This window comes from Acomys minous (genome assembly GCF_964271855.1).
Source record: "Acomys minous genome assembly, chromosome: 13".
Lineage (NCBI taxonomy): Eukaryota > Metazoa > Chordata > Mammalia > Rodentia > Muridae > Acomys > Acomys minous.
The window spans coordinates 16,378,720-16,395,871 of NC_140495.1; the positions used below are offsets into that span (position 1 = coordinate 16,378,720).

The following is a 17,152-nucleotide window of genomic DNA, read 5'->3' on the forward strand; positions in this document are numbered from 1 at the left end:
CTGGGTTCAATTCCCAGCACCCACATGGCAGCTTACAACTGTTTGTAACTCCAAGATCTGACACCCTCACACAGACATGCATGCAGGAAAAACACCAATGTACATAAAAAAATATTTTTAATAAAAAAAAGCCACTACAGATAGATCCACCATGAGGTTCTGGCCATTGGGTATTTTCAACCTTTCTTCACTGTCCGAGCTGGCCAGAGCCTAATTATGTAGTCCCTGAGACTTTGGCTTTATTTATTTGTTTGTTTGTTTGTTTGTTTGTTTTTCGAGACAGGGTTTCTCTGTGTAACCTTGGTTGTCCTGGACTCGCTTTGTAGACCAGGCTGGCCTGGAACTCACAGAGATCCGCCTGCCTCTGCCTCCCAAGTGCTGGGATTTTTTTTTTCCGAGACAGGGTCTCTCTGTGTTATCCTTGGCTATCCTGGACTCGCTCTGTAGACCAGGCTGGCCTCGAACTCACAGCGATCCACCTGCCTCTGCCTCCCGAGTGCTGGGATTAAAGGTGTGCGCCACCACCACCTGGGTGACTTTGGCTTTTTAAAATCTTTCTCCCTAATGTTCTTCTCTGCTCCATGTGGCTGACTCTATGATAGTTTAACTCAAAAGGCATGATTTTTCTCTCTTTTTTATTATTTTTATTTTATGTGCACTGGCATTTTGCCAGCATGTATATCTGTGTGAGGGCGCCATGTGGGTGCTGGGAATTAAAGCCGGTTCCTTTGGAAAAGCAGCCCATGAATGCTCCCAACTGCTGAGCCATCTCTCCAGCCCCGACTTTCTCTCTTTCTCTGTTTTATCTCCCTCCTCCTGGAGTGTTTCTTTTCTTTTCTTTTCTTTCTTTCTTTCTTTCTTTCTTTCTTTCTTTCTTCCTTCCTTCCTTCCTTCCTTCCTTTCTTTTTTTAAGATTTATTTATTATTTATACAGTATTCTTCCCGCAGTGCACCTGGCCGCCACAAGAAGGCACCAGATCTCATTACAGATGGTCATGAGCCACCATGTGGTTGCTGGAAATTGAACTCAGGACCTTTGGAAGAGCAGATGGTGCTCTTAACCTCTGAGCCATCTCTCCAGCCCTGGAGTGTTTCTTTTAACCTCCAATATAATTGAACTTGAGTTTAAAAAAGAAAAGGGAGCCAGGCGTGGTCATGGCGCACGCCTGTAATCCCAGAATTTGGGAGGCAGAGGCGGGCAGATCTCTGTGAGTTTGAGGCCAGCCTGGTCTACAAAAGGAGTTCGGTTCAAGACTACACAGAGAAACCCTGTCTTGAAAAACTAAGAAAGAGCCGTGGCGCACACCATTAATCCCGAAAGGCAGAGGCAGATCTCTGTGAGTTCAAGGCCAGCTTGGTCAAATAAACAAACAAACAAAAAAACAAAAAAACAAAAGAAAAAAGAAAAGAAAAGAAAGAAAGAAAGAAAGGCTGGAGAGCTGGTTCAGTGGTTAAGAAAACTATGACTGTTCTTCCAGAGGTCAAGAGGTCAATTTCCAGAAACCACACGGTGGCTCACAACGATCTATAATGTGATCTGATGCCCTCTTCTTACACATGCAGGCAGAGCATTGTATAATAATCATAAAAATAAATAATAAATAAATAAACCTTTTTTTCTTTCGAGACAGGGTTTCTCTGTCTAGCCTTGGCTGTCCTAGACTCACTTTGTAGACCAGGCTGGTCTCACAGCGATCAGCCTGCTTCTGCCTCCTGAGTGCTGGGATTAAAGGCGTGCGTTGCCGCTGCCATCACCACCACCATCTCTCTCTTTTCTTTTCTTTTTTGTTTGTTTGTTTGTTTTATCTTTTTTTTCGAGACAGGGTTTCTCTGTATAGCCTTAACTATCCTGGACTTGCTTTGTAACCAGGGTAGCCTCGAATTCACAGCGATCTGCCTGCCTCCGCCTCCCAAGTGTTGGGATTAAAGGCACGTGCCACCACTCCCGGCTCTCTTTCTTTTCTTTTCTTTTTTTTTTTATTTTTTTATTTTTGCGTGTTTGAGACAAGGTATCTCTGTGTAGCCTTGGCTGTCCTGGACTCTCTTTGTAGATCAGGCTGGCCTCGAACTCACAGCGATCTGCCTGCCTCTGCTTCCCAAGTGCTGGGATTAAAGGTGTGCTCTACATGCCCGGCTTTCTTTCTTTCTTTCTTTCTTTCTTTCTTCCTTCCTTCCTTTCTTTCTTTCTTCCTTTCTTTCTTCTTTTCTTTCTTCTCTACTTTCTTTCTAATAAACCTTTTTTTTAATATTTTATTTACTTTTATTGTACGTGCATTGGTGTTTTTGCCTGTGTATATGTCTGTGTGAGGGTATCATATCTTGGAGTTACAGACAGTTGTGAGCTGCCATGTGGGTGCTGGGAATTGAACCTGGGTCCTTTGGAAGAGGAGTCAGTGCTCCTAACCACTGAGCCATCTCTCCAGCCCCCCCCCCTTTTTTTTTTGGTTTTTCGAGATAGGGTTTCTCTGTGTAGCCTTGGCTGTCCTGGACTCGCTTTGTAGACCAGGTTGGCCTCGAACTCACAGTGATCCACCTGCCTCTGCCTCCCGAGTGCTGGGATTAAAGGTGTGCGCCACTAGCGCCCGACACCCCCCCTTTTTTTTTTAAAGAAAGAAAATCAACAAAACAAATGTCAGCGTTATGTATGTTTCCTTTTGGCTGTGTGGGCTATTTTTTTTGCCTCTGCCTCCCGAGTGCTGGGATTAAAGGTGTGCGCCACCACGCCCGGCTGTGTGGGCTATTTTCTACTTCTGTTTGGTCTTTCTGTTTCTCCTTTCCTTCCTTCCACCCACCCCCTTTTTGTTCTCACAGTATTTCATTTGTACCCCAGGATGGCTTGGCATTCACCTTGTAAGCCAGGCTTAACTCTTACTACAATCCTTGCTCCTGTCCCAGACTTCTTTTTTTTTTTTTTTTTTTTTTTTTTTGGTTTTTCGAGACAGGGTTTCTCTGTGTAGCCTTGACTGTCCTGGACTTGCTTTGTAGACCAGGCTGGCCTCGAACTCACAGCGATCTGCCTGCCTCTGCCTCCCGAGTGCTGGGATTAAAGGCATGCACCACCCCACCTGGCTTGTCCCAGACTTCTAAGGGTTGACATTATAAGCATGAGCCACACCACCATGTGTGAACACTCCTAGTATTTTTTAGAAGAGGTGTGTGTGTGTGTGTGTGTGTGTGTGTTGCAGGTAACCACCTAAGTAAGAACAGGAAGTTGAAAACTTCTAGCGCTGCAGTAGCAGACAGTTGTAAACGGCCTAATGTGAGTGTTGGATATAGAACGTGGTCCTCTGGGAGGGCACTGTGCGCCCCTAACTACTAAGCCTTCCCTCCAGTAGCCATTTCCGTTGCTGAGATAGATTCTCACTATGTGGACCAGTGTGGCCTCCAGTTGGTAGTGCTCTGTCTGCTCTGTTTCTCTTCTCTCTTTCTCTCTCTTTTGGTTTTTCGAGACACAGTTTCTCTGCGTAGCCCCGACTGTCTGGAATTCAGTCTGTAGACCAGGCTGGCCTTGAACTCAGAGACTGACTTGCCTCTGCCTCATTTGTGCCACGCTGGCTGCCCTGAAACTTGCTCTGTAGGCCTTGACCTCAGAGAGCTAGCTGCTTCTGCCTCCCGAGCGCTGGGATTACAGGTGTGTGCCACTATCTCCCAGCTGCTGCCTCTCTTGAGTGTTGGGGTTGCAGGCACGAGCCTTCTTTCTTGTTTTCTAGTATTATTCCTTTCTCTCCTCAGAGTTCAGTCTCTCCTTTGCTACCCTGAGTTTTCTCATTCATGTCACACGCAGGACATTTCCACTCTGCCATCTTCCTTCAGAACATCGTTACTTCTTTGTACTACGCTTCCCTTCCCCCCCCCCCATGCTGTTTGGTTGTCTTAGACCTCCTCATACTTTTCTTTAAGTTAAAAACAAGTGATTTATTTATTTGCTTGTTCCGGCATATGAGTGTCTTGCATGTATGTATGTGCACTATGTACATGCTCAATGCTCTCAGGAGTCAGATGATGGCACCAGATCCCCAGGAACTGCAGTTACAGATGGTTATGAGCCACTGTACAGGTGCTGGGAGTTGAACCCAGGTTCTCTGCAAGAGCGACAAATTAACCACCGAGGCATCTCTCCAGCCTTGACCTCCTCATCCTTAAAAGTCCTTCTTTACTCAGGGTTTTCCATTGCTCTACACGTCTACCTTGGGCCAGAGAGCCTCTTTCCCCTATTTCCCTATGGCCCATAATCTGTAGCATCCTTAGAGAAATTACCTCACTTAGGTTTTACAGTCTACACAGGGCTGGGTGGTGGTGGTGGCGGCAGCGCACGCCTTTAATCCCAGCACTCAGGAGGCGGACACAGGTGGATCCCTGTGATTTTGAGGCCACCCTGGTCTACAATGTGAATCCAGGACAGCCAAGGCTACATAGAGAAACCCTGTCTTGGAAAACAAACAAACAAACAAAATAAAGGCATGCGCCACCACACTTGGCGCTAAATATATTTTTTGTCTTATTTTGTTTTGCTTTGAGACAGGGTTTCTCTGTGTAGCCCTGGCTGTCCTGGAACTCCCTCTGTAGACCAGGCTGGTTCAAACTCAGAGCAATCCTCCTGCCTCAGAGAGATCTCTGCTGGGATCTAGTCTTCATCTGTTCTAGGTGTTGAGAGTCTTGGTCAGATAGATGTCATTTCTTTGTTTCCCTGGACCTCACTTTTAAATATGAAAAATATGAAATATAAAATATATGCCACAAAACATGTGATATTAAGTTTTATTATATGAGCATGTGGGGAGATGGAAGGGGGCGCCTCAGGGGGACAGAGAGAGATAGAGACAGTAAGAAAGTAAGAGAGACAAGAGAGAAACACATGAGTAGGGTTTGTCCCTTAATATACTCCTGTGCAGTGGCAGGAGTCATAGGTTGCTGGGCAGACTGGGGCAGAATTCCTAACATCCTTCTGTTTCCTATTATTAAAAAATGGGGATGTTGGATCATTTTTCATGTAAAGTAGGTTAAAGTATATAAATGTAGGTTCATTGGAAGCAGCTTTTAGCTGCCATGTAAGGGGGGAAAGAGAGAGAGGGGAAAAAAAACTAACAGCTTACGGGACTGGAAAGATGGCTCAGTGGTTAAGAGCACTGACTGCTCTTCCAGAGGTCCTGAGTTCAATTCTCAGTAACCACATGGTGGCTCACAACCATCTATAGTGTGATATGATGCCCTCTTCTGGCCTGCAGGTGTGCATACAGGTAGAGTTCTATATACATAATAATAAATAAATCTTTAAAAAAAAAAGTAACAGCAACAAAATGATGTGGTGACGGGGAAGGAAATGCTCTGCCCTAGAGAGTTCAGGGTAGGGGGCGGGGTATGTCAGCCACGTCCTGCAGCAGATAGGGACAGAAGAGTGCTGGGAGAACCTGGAGCTGCTTGTCCCTGGTCTGGAGCACACCATTTCAGCTTTTTGTAGATGGATATGGGATGAGGAAATCAGTGTCTTTGACTTCTTCCTGTTGACAGTAGGGTGGCGATGATAGGGGGTTAAAAAGCTGAAATGTTGGCCAGGTCCAGGAAGAGCAGGCTGTTGTATTTGCTGTCCAGGGTCTGGGGACATCTGAGGCTAGAAAAGACAATGTAGGTTCAGCTGACATGATCTGTGAGGTTGGTCTGGAGCACCTGTGGGTAGCTGCTTTGATGAGGTCCTGGATGCAGGAGGTCTGGCGGGATACTGGAACTTATGTGTGGATGTGCAGAAGGCAAAGTGAGTAGGTTAGGGAGAAAGTTCCCTTTAGGCGTACAATTGAAACTCTTGGGAGAGCAAAGGATTGAAAATAAGAAGCCTCCTTCTATTTTACCTTAGAAAATGCTCGAACACAGGCAACTTCCTTCCATTTTACCCAATCGACGGTGGTAGTTAAAACTTTTGTTTTGGATCTCAGGATTTGTCTAAGTTTGGTTGCAGAGGTGTGTAAACTTAGCAGCCCTTAATGTGAGTGTAGGGATTTGAAATTCTCCAGAAGGCATCCCAGAGGAGTCTGGAAAGGCGGCAAATGGACGATTTCTCATGGGAAAGTGAGGTCAGTAATCCATTAGGGCATCCCCAGAAACAGAATGGGACTCAAAAAGGCAGATACAAGGCCAGCCTGGTCTACAAAAGCAAGTTCAGGACAGTCAAGGCTACACAGAGAAACCCTGTCTTGAAAAACAAACAAACAAACAAACAACAACGACAACAAAAGGCAGGTACAGACTGTCCCAGCTTTGTAGAGCAGGCTGGCCTTGAACTCACAAGATCTTCCTGCCTCTGCCTCCGAGCGCTGGGATTAAAGGCATGCACCACCACGCCCCTGCGTCCCACATTGATCCTTAATTCAGAAAATGGCCTATAGGTTTGCCTGCTTACAGCGGAGTCTTTTGAAAGCATTTTCTCAATTGAGGTTCTCTCGTTTCAGATGACTTTAGCTTGTGTCAAGTTAACATCCAACTGGCCAGCGCAGACAGATTTCCTTTTCTGTCCCCTACCTTTGTGATAGAGTCTTAGTATATAACTCAGACTGGTTCCAAGTTTACAATCTAGTGTGGTTGGCCTCAAGCGAATGATCCTCCTGTTTCATCTTCCTTGGGTTACAGGCATGAACCACCGACTCCTGCTATGGGGACAGATTTCTGTTTGTCACGTCTTATACATTAGATTTCTCAAAAAACCTTTGGACCCAGTGCTTTGCTTGTTTTAGCACATGGCTAGAACCATGCGCTCTGAATCCAGGGGCACTCCCACCCCTCTACCTCCCAGCTTTAGTTTTCCACCTTCAGGGTAGGATGGGGTGTATACTTTTTAGGATGTTGACGTAAGGGCTAAATGAATGACATCCGTGTAAGATGCTTAAGGCTCTGCCCGGCATGCCTCCTTATCAGCATCTACCACAGTGTTCAGAGTAAGCTTGGCACCAAGTAAATGCCTAATAATGGGGGAGATTTATAGTCCCACACTCATTCCAGGTCTTTTTTTTTTTTTTTTTTTTTTTTGGGTTTTTTTGAGACAAGGTTTCTCTGTGTAGCCTTGGCTGTCCTAGACTCGCTTTGTAGACCAGGCTGGCCTCGAACTCACAGCGATCCGCCTGCCTCTGCCTCCCGAGTGCTGGGATTAAAGGCGTGCGCCACCACGCCCGGCTCATTCCAGGTCTTGATTGCTGAAGTGGATTAAAAATATCTCCCAGGAGACTATAATATGGGTGATGTGAAACGTACACAATTAGAAAATGGGGCCGGGGAGTCCTTGGGCTGGTGGTGTTGCTCACAGGTAGGGTTGCTTGTCTACCATACACATGGTCCTGGGTCTGATCTCTCCATCCATAGCCACAGTTCTGGAGGAAACAGCCCATGTGTTGCTGGGCATGAGGGAGCCGATGGTGTCTGCCAGTAGTCCCCACTACCTGAGGGACCGCGGTAGAAGGTTTGTTTCAGTTCTCAAGTTCCAGATGAGCCAAGGCAACCTACTGAGACCACCACCCCCTCTTAAATAAACACAACAAAACTCCAGAATGGGACGGCTGCTGATGAAAAAAAAAAAAAAAGTACAATTCTCTGTCACCTGGAGATGTGGTTCAAAGAGGCAATGGCTTTGGCGTTCAGAAGAGGGGGTGAGCCGGAAGGCTAGCTGGTGTAGGTAGTGCTTCAGGCGGGGGAGGTGGCAGCGGTGGGGGAGGCAGAACACATGAAAAGAGGATGTTTTTCCCAGGCGTGAGTTCATAGTGATGAATGCCAAGCTCTACCTCTCCTCTCCATTCCCTTCCTTCCTTCTCTTTCCTTCCCCCTCTCTTCTTTCTCTCTTTCCTTTTCTGAGATGATTAGCCTTGAATTAGAGCTTCTCAAATAGTTGACTTCTAGGTGCCAGGATTCAATTTGAGTTTCTGAAAAACCTAATCCATTCTTTTTTTTTTAAAAAAAGATTCATTTATTATTATGTATATAGTGTTCTACCTGCATATACACCTGCATACCAGAAGGGGGCACCAGATCCCATTACAGATGGTTGTGAGGCACCATGTGGTTGCTGAGAATCGAACTCAGGACCTTTGGAAGAGCAGGCAGTGCTCTTAACCTCTGAGCCATCTCTCCAGCCCCTGCCTAACCCATTCTTTCTGTCAAAACTCTGTGTAACAGAGTCCTTGCTGTCCTGGACTCACTTATGTAGCCCAGGCTGGCCTCTAACTCACAGAGATCTACTTGCTTCTGCTTCCTGAGTTCTGGGACTAAAGGCTTTCACCACCACACCTGGCACCTAACTCATTCTTTTTTTTTTTTTTTTTTTGGTTTTTTGAGACAGGGTTTCTCTGTGTAGCCTTGGCTATCCTGGACTCACTTTGTAAACCAGGCTGGCCTCGAACTCACAGCGATCCACCTGCCTCTGCCTCCCGAGTGCTGGGATTAAAGGCATGCGTCACCACGCCTGGCTTTCATTCTTAATTTCATGAGATAAATAAATTAAAACTTTCAAAAATAGATCTACTTGTCTAATATATAGAAGAAGTTCCCAGATCTTTTAAGCTTACTTGAAAGAAGATCCATCGAGCGGGGTATGGTGGTGCAGGCCTTTAATCCCGAGCCAGTCTTGGCTCTTGTTAATCCAAGCTCAGTTATGGGAGAGAAAGGTATAAGTGTGGATTTTTGTTTATTTGTTTGTTTTTTGAGACAGAGTTTCTCTGTGCAGCCCTGGCTGTCCTGGACTCACTTTGTAGACCAGGTTGGCCTTGAACTCACAGCAATCTGCCTGCCTCTGCCTCCCAAGTGCTGGGATTAAAGGCGTGCACCACCATGCCTGGCTAAGTGTGGGTGTTGTTGATAGTTGGGCTTTGCATCTTCATATCTCAAGTCTCTGGCCAGCCTTACTAGCCTCACTTTTGTCCTTCTGGTCATCTATAGAACTATTATCTGTACACATTTAAACTTTTGTTTGTAATTTTGAGAAATGGTCCTAACAGCTGCACTGGTGGTTGCACACCTTTAATCCCAGCACTCGGGAGACAGAGGCAGGTGGATCTCTGAGTTCAAGGCCAGCCTGGTCTACAGAGGGAGTTCCTGGATAGCCAGGGCTACACAGAGAAACCCTGGCTTGAAGTCCCCACACCCCATTAAAAAAAAAAGAAAAGAGAGCTGGGTGTGGTGGCTCACACCTTTAATCCCAGCACTTGGGAGGTAGAAGCAGGTAGATCGCTGTGAGTTCGAGGCCAGCCTGGTCTACAAAGTGAGTCCAGGACAGCCAAGGTTACATAGAGAAACCCTCTCTCAAAAAACAAAAAAAAAAAATCCTACTATGTAGCCCAGGCTTGGCTGGCCTGGTATTTACTATGTAGCCCAGGCTTGTCTCAAACTGGTGACAATCCTCCTACCTCATTCTCCAAAGTGCTTAGGTTTCAGACATGTATTATGCTCAGTTTTTGAGCTTTTTCAACTTTTTCCTCCTGGTTTTTCAAGACAGGGTTTCTCTTTGTAGCTTTGGCTTTCCTGGACTCACTTTGTAGACCAGGCTGGCCTTGAACTCATGAAGATCCCTTTGCCTCTGCCTCCCAAAGTGCTGGGATTAAAGATGTGTGACGCTATGCCCAGGTTTTTTGTTTGTTTGTTTGTTTTTGAGATAGAGTTTTTCTGTGTAACAGCCCTGGCTATCCTGGAAGAGGACCAGGCTGGCCTCAACTCACAGAGATCTGCCTGCCTCTGCCTGTTGGAGGTTGGTCTTGTGCACTCTGTATTCAGATGCTGCCTTCTGTGCTTGGAGATTTGTTTGCAGTCCAGATATGGGCATTGTCATTTTTATGAAGAATCTCCTCTCCCAATGTTGTGTAAACAAATTGCTCCCCAATTTATTCAAGAAGCTGAGTAGAGGAGATAGAAGGCGGGACTTCTGGTCCCAGTTAGGGGGTCTCAGGTAGGGACTAGAGAGGGAGGAAGAAGAGTCTCCATGAGGAATTTGTCACAGGAACAGAAAAATACAGCTGAAATACATGCCAGAATGAGACGAAGATGCCAGGTCACTGGGCTGGGAAGTAGCCAGACTAGTGCAATTGGGCTAGAATAGATGGATATTTGCCCAGTTATAGTACTTAAAGCTTGTGGAATAATTCTTATATAATTTATTTTTTTGTTATGTACATTGGTGTTTTGACTGCATGCATGTCTGTGTGAGGGTGTCAGACCCCCTGGAACAGGAGTTATAGACAGTTGCGAGCTGCCATGTGGGTGCTGGGAATTGAACCCAAGTACTCTGGAAGAGCAGTCAGTGCTCTTAACTGCTGAGCCATCTCTCCAGCTCCCCTGCAGGATAAATTTAATAAGTCTCTGTGTCAATTACTTAGGAGCTAGTGCAGGTAGCAGAATGGGCCCCAACTAAAAGTGTAATTCAACATCTGCCTCCTGAATGCTGCGGTTAAAGGCATTCCCCACCACGGCCCAGCTACCTTTCCAACTCTAAAAGCAAAATTTGCTTCATCTTTCACCCAAGGGATTCCCTCCAAGGAGGACAATGGGGAAAGTGAAAGTCTGACCTCAGATGCCACAGGGAAGTAAAGCAGGTTTGAGGCATGTTTTGTCCATGCCCAGCCTAGGCTTAAGTTCTTAAGAACAGCAAGGAATTCCCAGAAATTCTGAGCATGCTGATTTCTTTGTTTTTGTTTGTTTTGTTTTTATTTGTCTTGTTTTGTTTTGGTTTTTCGAGACAGGGTTTCTTTGTGTAGCTGTGGCTGTCCTGGACTCACTTTGTAGACCAGGCTGGCCTCGAACTCACAGAGATCTGCTTGCCTCTGCCTCCCAAGTGCTGGGAATAAAACGTGCGCCACCATGCCTGCCACACATGCTGATTTCTAACCCAGGGTCCTGTGTTAGGATTTTTTTTTTTTTTTTGGTTTTTCAAGACAGGGTTTCTCTGTGTAGCCTTGGCTGTCCTGGACCCGCTTTGTAGACCAGGCTGGCCTCGAACTCACAGCGATCCACCTGCCTCTGCCTCCTGAGTGCTGGGATTATAGGTGTGTGCCACCATGTCCGGCTCTGTGTTAGGATTTTGTTGGGGCCTCCAATTTTAAATTTTAGTGAGATATGAAATATGAAATATGTACCACACAACAGGTATGATGAGAAGTTTATTATATGAGCATGGGGAGAGAAGGAAAGGGAGTTCAGAGAGAGAGAGAGAGAGAGAGAGAGAGACAGAGACAGAGACAGAGACAGAGAGGAATAGAAACAAGAGAGGTAGGTGGGTTTATCCTTTTATAATCCTGGGTAGGGCCACGCCCTGTGGCAGGTAGACAATGACATCACCGGTAGGCAGACTGGGGCAGTATGCTAACATTTTGCTGTTCAACAGATTCTACAATGCCTTTGTAATTTCCAGAAAGATAATCTAACGGAAATGTATGTGTATGACATAGTGATAAAACCTTCAGGTACAAGTGACTGAGACTTTGAGCCTTTTAGAACAGTTGATGGGGACAAGGGAGAAGAGTATCAAAGAGTCTCAGAAGTCAAGCAGCTGAGTAAGAATGGAAAATTGAGAATGCGTGATATTCGCATTAGTTTTTTAGGGGAGCATCTGCAGCATATCTAGATTCCCAAATCGGCCGTTTGGGAAAGCACACTTGTATTTTGATAGCCTAATTTATCATGAAATAGCCATATCTCATATGTAGAGATGTGAAAGCACGGAAGAGAGATGGGGTGAAGGGACTTTTTATACTCTTAATTTCATGAGGAAAACCAAAATAAAGCCTTTAAAAACAGACCCATTTACTTAATACTTTCATCTCTCATCCATATTCATTTTTTGGGGGGAGAAGAAAGAGCCAGGGGAACGTAGTGAAAAAAGACAACAATATAGCTCGTAGGAAAGTGGGGCGTATTTTGTTAACAATCTCCAACTTCAGTTTAACCTGCGTTTGAGTGTCATGATTACTCCCCCACCCCCCACCCCCGCCGCCTTTTCTAGTTTTCTAGATAATTCTGAAGACAGTTTCAGCCAACAGGAAACCCGAGGCAGGTAGGGATGACCAGAGGGAGAATAACTTTTGTTATAGGCGACAGCAGTAGTAGATTTGACTATCGGCAGCACCAGCAACGAACTTACACTAATGTAAAAGCCTCATATCCACGCTGTTTTGTTCCGGGTAAGTTTTTATATTATCCCAAATTGAGGAGCGTAGGAGCTCAGGCTCAATTGTACTGATTAGTGTGTAGCCTTGGTGGCTAGTGAATGCAAATCCATTCAGTTGGCTCTACCAATTCCACTCAGGTTCTGGCTTTTTTTTTTTTTTTTTTTTCCCTTTTGCGCATCACTTATTCCTGAAAAGGTCCTTTGTAGTAAATACTCCTTATTCAGGCAAGAATCGCCGCTTAGTGTCTTTGCGCTAGGAAAGAACAGGGCTCGCAGCGGAACTTTGCTGCGGGTGGCTTGTGTTCCCGTCCGGGTGGCCGGGTGAGCGGGCCAGGAGGGGGAAGCTTTCTGGCGCGGACCGCGAGCGGAGGCTGAGAGCGCCGCCGCCGGAGAAGACCGACCCTCAGCCAGAGCCAGCCCGTGGTGCCCGGGCCTGGCTGGCTGCTTCCCGCCTCAGCCACTGCTCCGGCTTCAGCAGCCGTAGATACCGTCCAGGCGAGTCCAGCGGAACGCAAGGTCCTACGGCCCAGCCCGGTCCGGTGCGGCCGGGATCCGTGGCACGGGAGGTGAGAGCCTCTGCGGTCCCCTTACTCCTTGCCGGGGCCGCTGGGACCCGCAACAATGGGGACGCGGCCAGAGTCCCCGGCGTGCAGTAGCCTAGGGCAGCAAGCTGCTCCTGCCGGCTTGGGCCTTGGGCGAGCTGGATCTGACCTGGGAAACTCCAGTGGCTGGGAGCTTGGAGGGGGTCTTGGCATCCACCCGGGGCTTCAGTGGCTTGATTTTGGGGATTTCGTAGTCAAGGAAGGCAGTCGTTAATTACCGAGACTTAGCTACAGTGGCTGCACGCTCTTGATGCATACCGGCACCCTAGAAGCTGAGCATACCGTAGCGTGGTTTGAGGGAGAGGGGTTGTGGCTCGAAATTTTAGGGGCCTCTGTGGCTTGGTCTCTAAAGCGCAGAGGGGTGCGTCTCCTTACCCGTCGGCAGGTCTTAGAATTTGTTAGTCGTGGGGAGAAGAGGCATGGAAGAGTTTACCTTCTCTGAGGTAACTAACTGGTGACTAGTTCCTGGAAAGGCACGAGTTTAGTTGGGCACAAAAGAGTTTTCAGCAAAGAACTAGATGGATCCTTCACGGCTAAGATGTAGCCGAGTTAAGAGCGGCTCTCAGGTAGGAAACTTGTCACAGGAGTTGCCTTGGGCTAGGAAGAGGCGGATCCGAGTTGTGAGGTGGAGAGGGAGGGAGAAGATGGCCGGCTGCTGCTGGGGTCGAAGACTTGGCATTCTGTGGGCCGTGGTGGCAGAGTCCGGGAGTAGAACAAGAGCACTTTGCAGAGTGGGCTTCCTGAGAGAGAAATGACCTCTTACTGCGGGGGAGTGTGTGACTCAGATCTGTTTGATTACTGCTCTTGCTGGCGGATGTGACTGACTGTATTGGTGACTGGATTTTAAGGCTGGAATGGGTACTTGGGGCCGGGGGTGGGGTGGGGGGGGGCGTGCTTAATGAATTTGTTCCAGAGAAGAGGACAGCGTAGACCTTTCCTTCTTACTCCAAAGTCAGAGTGTGGTGGCTCACACCGGCAGTCTCGAGTCTTAGTGGTATTTGAATCCAAAGCATTTCTCTGTTCATTTACCCACACTCACCCCCTTCCCCTCTTTTTGAATTGTGACTCATACTTTGTTTTTTTTTTTTTTTTAGCACCGTGGCTATTGTTTGTAATGATACACAAACTTAGACCCCATAATATGTTGTAATTTTTGTAGCATTCAGTACAATTCGTACAAATCCAAACTAACTCAAAAGGCTTCACAAATTTGTTTTCTGTATATTTTAATATATGTAACTATAGAGAAAGGATGTGAAAAAAAAATCTACCGTTTCTTCTGCTCAAAGCTCTTTAGATCTCTAAATCCATGAAATTTCCTTACCTCTTTTTGCCATGAAGTGATTAGATTGAACCTAGTAAATGCTTGTCATCATTTCAGCATCTTTGCTACCTCTCACAGGATATTATCTTTACTGTACATGCTATCTGCCTTCAGTGCTTTTGATCTGTACATTGTGTTTCCGTGTTACAGTCTATGTCATTGAGCGGCACGTGTGTAAACTCCACCTCTGCGTCTATTATAGCTGTGCAACAGAGCTTTGTTTTTGTTTTTTGGTTTTTGAGACAGGGTTTCTCTGTGTGGCTTTGGCTGTCCAGGACTTGCTTTGTAGACCAGGCTGGCCTCGAACTCAGAGAACTCAGGGAGCTGCCTCCTGAGTGTTGGCATTAAAGGCCTGTGCCACCATGCCCAGCGCAACAGAGCTTTGCAAGCACTATGCAGGCAAAAGTCGGTGTGTTGTTTCTATATATTAAAGGGAAAGCTATATGAATAAAGTCATCAGGACTAGTGTACCATCTGAATTTATTTAGAGTGTATAGGGTGTATTGCCTAGTTGCAGGTTAGAATTAATTGTCAAGTGAGAAGTTACGTACTTCTTTGTGTACCTGAACTGATAGTTCTAATTATAGAACTATCCTTTTTTTTTTTCTTTAAATTTAAGAGGGCTGGAGAGATGGTTCAGAGGTTAAGAGCACTGTCTGCTCTTCCAGAGGTCCTGAGTTCAACTTCCAGCAACTACATGGTGACTCACAACCATCGATAATGTGATCTGATGCCCTCTTCTGGTGTGCAGAAGACAGTGTACTCATATACATAAAATAAATAAGTAAATCTTTTAAGAAATTTAAGAATAATTTCTGTTGCCAGGCCATGGTGGTTCACACCTTTATTCTCAGCACTCCGGAGGCAGAGGCAGATAGATCTGTGTACGTTTGAGTCCAGTGTGGTCTACAAAGTGAGTTCCAGGTCAGCCAAGGCTGTTACACAGAGAAACCCTGTATTAAAAAAGAAAAGATTTAGCATGGTGTGGTGGCGCACACCTTTAATCCCAGCACTCGGGGAGGCAGAGGCAGGTGGATCTCTATGAGTTCAAGGCCAGCCTGGTCTACAAAGTGAGTCTAGGACAGCCAAGGCTACACAGAGAAACCCTGTCTTGAACCCCCCAAATTACTATTATTGTGTTAATTCTGCATATATGTGGGTATGTACATATATGTATGTATGTGAGGGCGTGTGGAGGCTAGAGATGTTGGTCTTCCAGGAGCTACAGTTGGCAGCAGTTATAAATTGTGAAGTGGGTGCTGGGAGTCAAACTCAGGTCCTCTACTAGAGCAGTACTTTGAACTGCTGAGCAATCTATCCAGCTTGGTGTTCGTTTTAAAACTCCTTTTTCTTTTTTTGTTTTTCGAGACAGGGTTTCTCTATGTAACAGCTCTGGCTGTTCTGGAACTTGCTTTGTTGTCCAGGTCGGCCTCAAACTCATTTGTGTTTGAGACAGGCCTTACTATGTTACCCTGGTTGGCCTTGAGCTTGTGATTCCCTGCTTTAACCTTCCAAATTCTGGCCTTACATATATCCACCACTAAACTGATATTTCTTGCCTGTGACCCTAGGTGAGTTGTGTGTATATGTGTGTACATGTACATGTATATACATGTTCATGTGTGTATGTGGAGGCAAGAACGCAACCTTGGGTGTCTTTCCTTAGGTTCCACTCACCTTGTTTTTTGAGATAGGGTCTCACCAGGCAGTGGTAATGAGAAGCTTTGGTCCCAGCACTCCGGAGGCAGAGGCAGGGGGATCGCTGTAAGTTCGAGGCCAGCCTAGTCTACAGAGGGAGTTCCAGGACAGCCAGAGCTACACAGAGAAAACAAAACAAAACACAACAAAAAAACAGTCTGTGGAGATCGCTCATTGGTTAAAAACACTGGCTGCTCTTCCAGAGGACCCAGGTTCAATTCCCAGCATCTACATGGCTCCTCAGAGCTGTGTGTAATCCTGGTACAAGTGGATATGGTATCCTCACACAGACGTAAATGTGGGCAAAACACCAGTGCACATAAAAGTAAAACAAAAAACAAAACCCAAAACAACAAAATGAAGGAAATAGTTAGAGAGGCCAGGCTGTGGTGGTGCATGCCTTTGGTCCCAGCATTCAGGATGCAGAGGCAGGCAGATCTCTTGAATTCAAGGCCAGCCTGTTCTACAGAACAAGTTCTAGGACAGCCAGTGCTACACAGAGAAACCCTGTCTCAAAAAACAAAAACAAAACCCAAAAAACCTAACAAGAGTTACAGAGACAGGGTCTCTCACTGACCTTGAACTTCCTTACGTAGGGTAAATTGGATTGCTAGTAAGCTTTAGGGGTCCATTTCTTTTCTGCCTTGCCAGCTCTGGGATTACAGTCACATGACACCATAACCTAGGCTTTATATGTGGGTTCTGGTGATAAAACTCAGGTCCTCATGTTTGTACATCAGTCACTTTACCAACTTAGTTATCTCTCTAGCTCCTTGTGTAAGCTCGCTAACTCCTAGGTTATAGTGCGGAAAGGAGATGAGGATGCAAGTGCTTTAGAGATGATCAGTGCTGTTAGTAAAAGTTAGCATGAAACTGGGGTGGAGTGGCATACACCTTTAGTTGCAACACTGGGGAGGCAGAGGCAGGCAGAGTTTGAGGCCAGCCTGGTGGAGTTCCATGACCGACAAGGCTACATAAGGGAGACCCCATCTCAGCCAGGTGTGGTGGTGCATGCCTTTAATCCCAGCACTTGGGAGGCAGACAGATTGCTGTGAGTTCAAGGCCAGCCTGGTCTACAAAGTGTGTCCAGGACAGCCAAGGGTACACAGAGAAACCCTGTCTCGAAAAACAAAACAAAAATAAATAAATAAAAAATAAAAGAGAGAGAGAGAGACCCCATCTCAAAAAACAAACAAACAAACAGAACGTAAGCACGTATTACTGTATAAGGGCTGCTACTATAGCGCCTCCTCCTCGTCTTCCTTTTCTTTTCTTGAGGCAGGTTCACACTATAGTCTAGACTAGCTTTGAACTTGTAGCATTTGGCTTGCATCAGTGCTTGCTTCTTGAATGCTCAATTGCAGGTGTGACCCACTGCTCCTGGACTCAGGAGCTGCTAGT

General features: G+C 46.2%; 1 protein-coding gene across 1 annotated transcript in view; it reads left to right on the forward strand.

The window, feature by feature from the left end:
* The first annotated feature begins 12,451 nt into the window (after positions 1–12,451).
* Positions 12,452–17,152, forward strand: part of RAD54L2 (RAD54 like 2) — a 93,531-nt gene continuing 88,830 nt past the window's right edge. The window contains exon 1 of the mRNA XM_084752573.1: positions 12,452–12,693. The gene's annotated coding sequence lies outside the window, so the exon portion shown is untranslated. The remainder of the gene's footprint in view (positions 12,694–17,152) is intronic.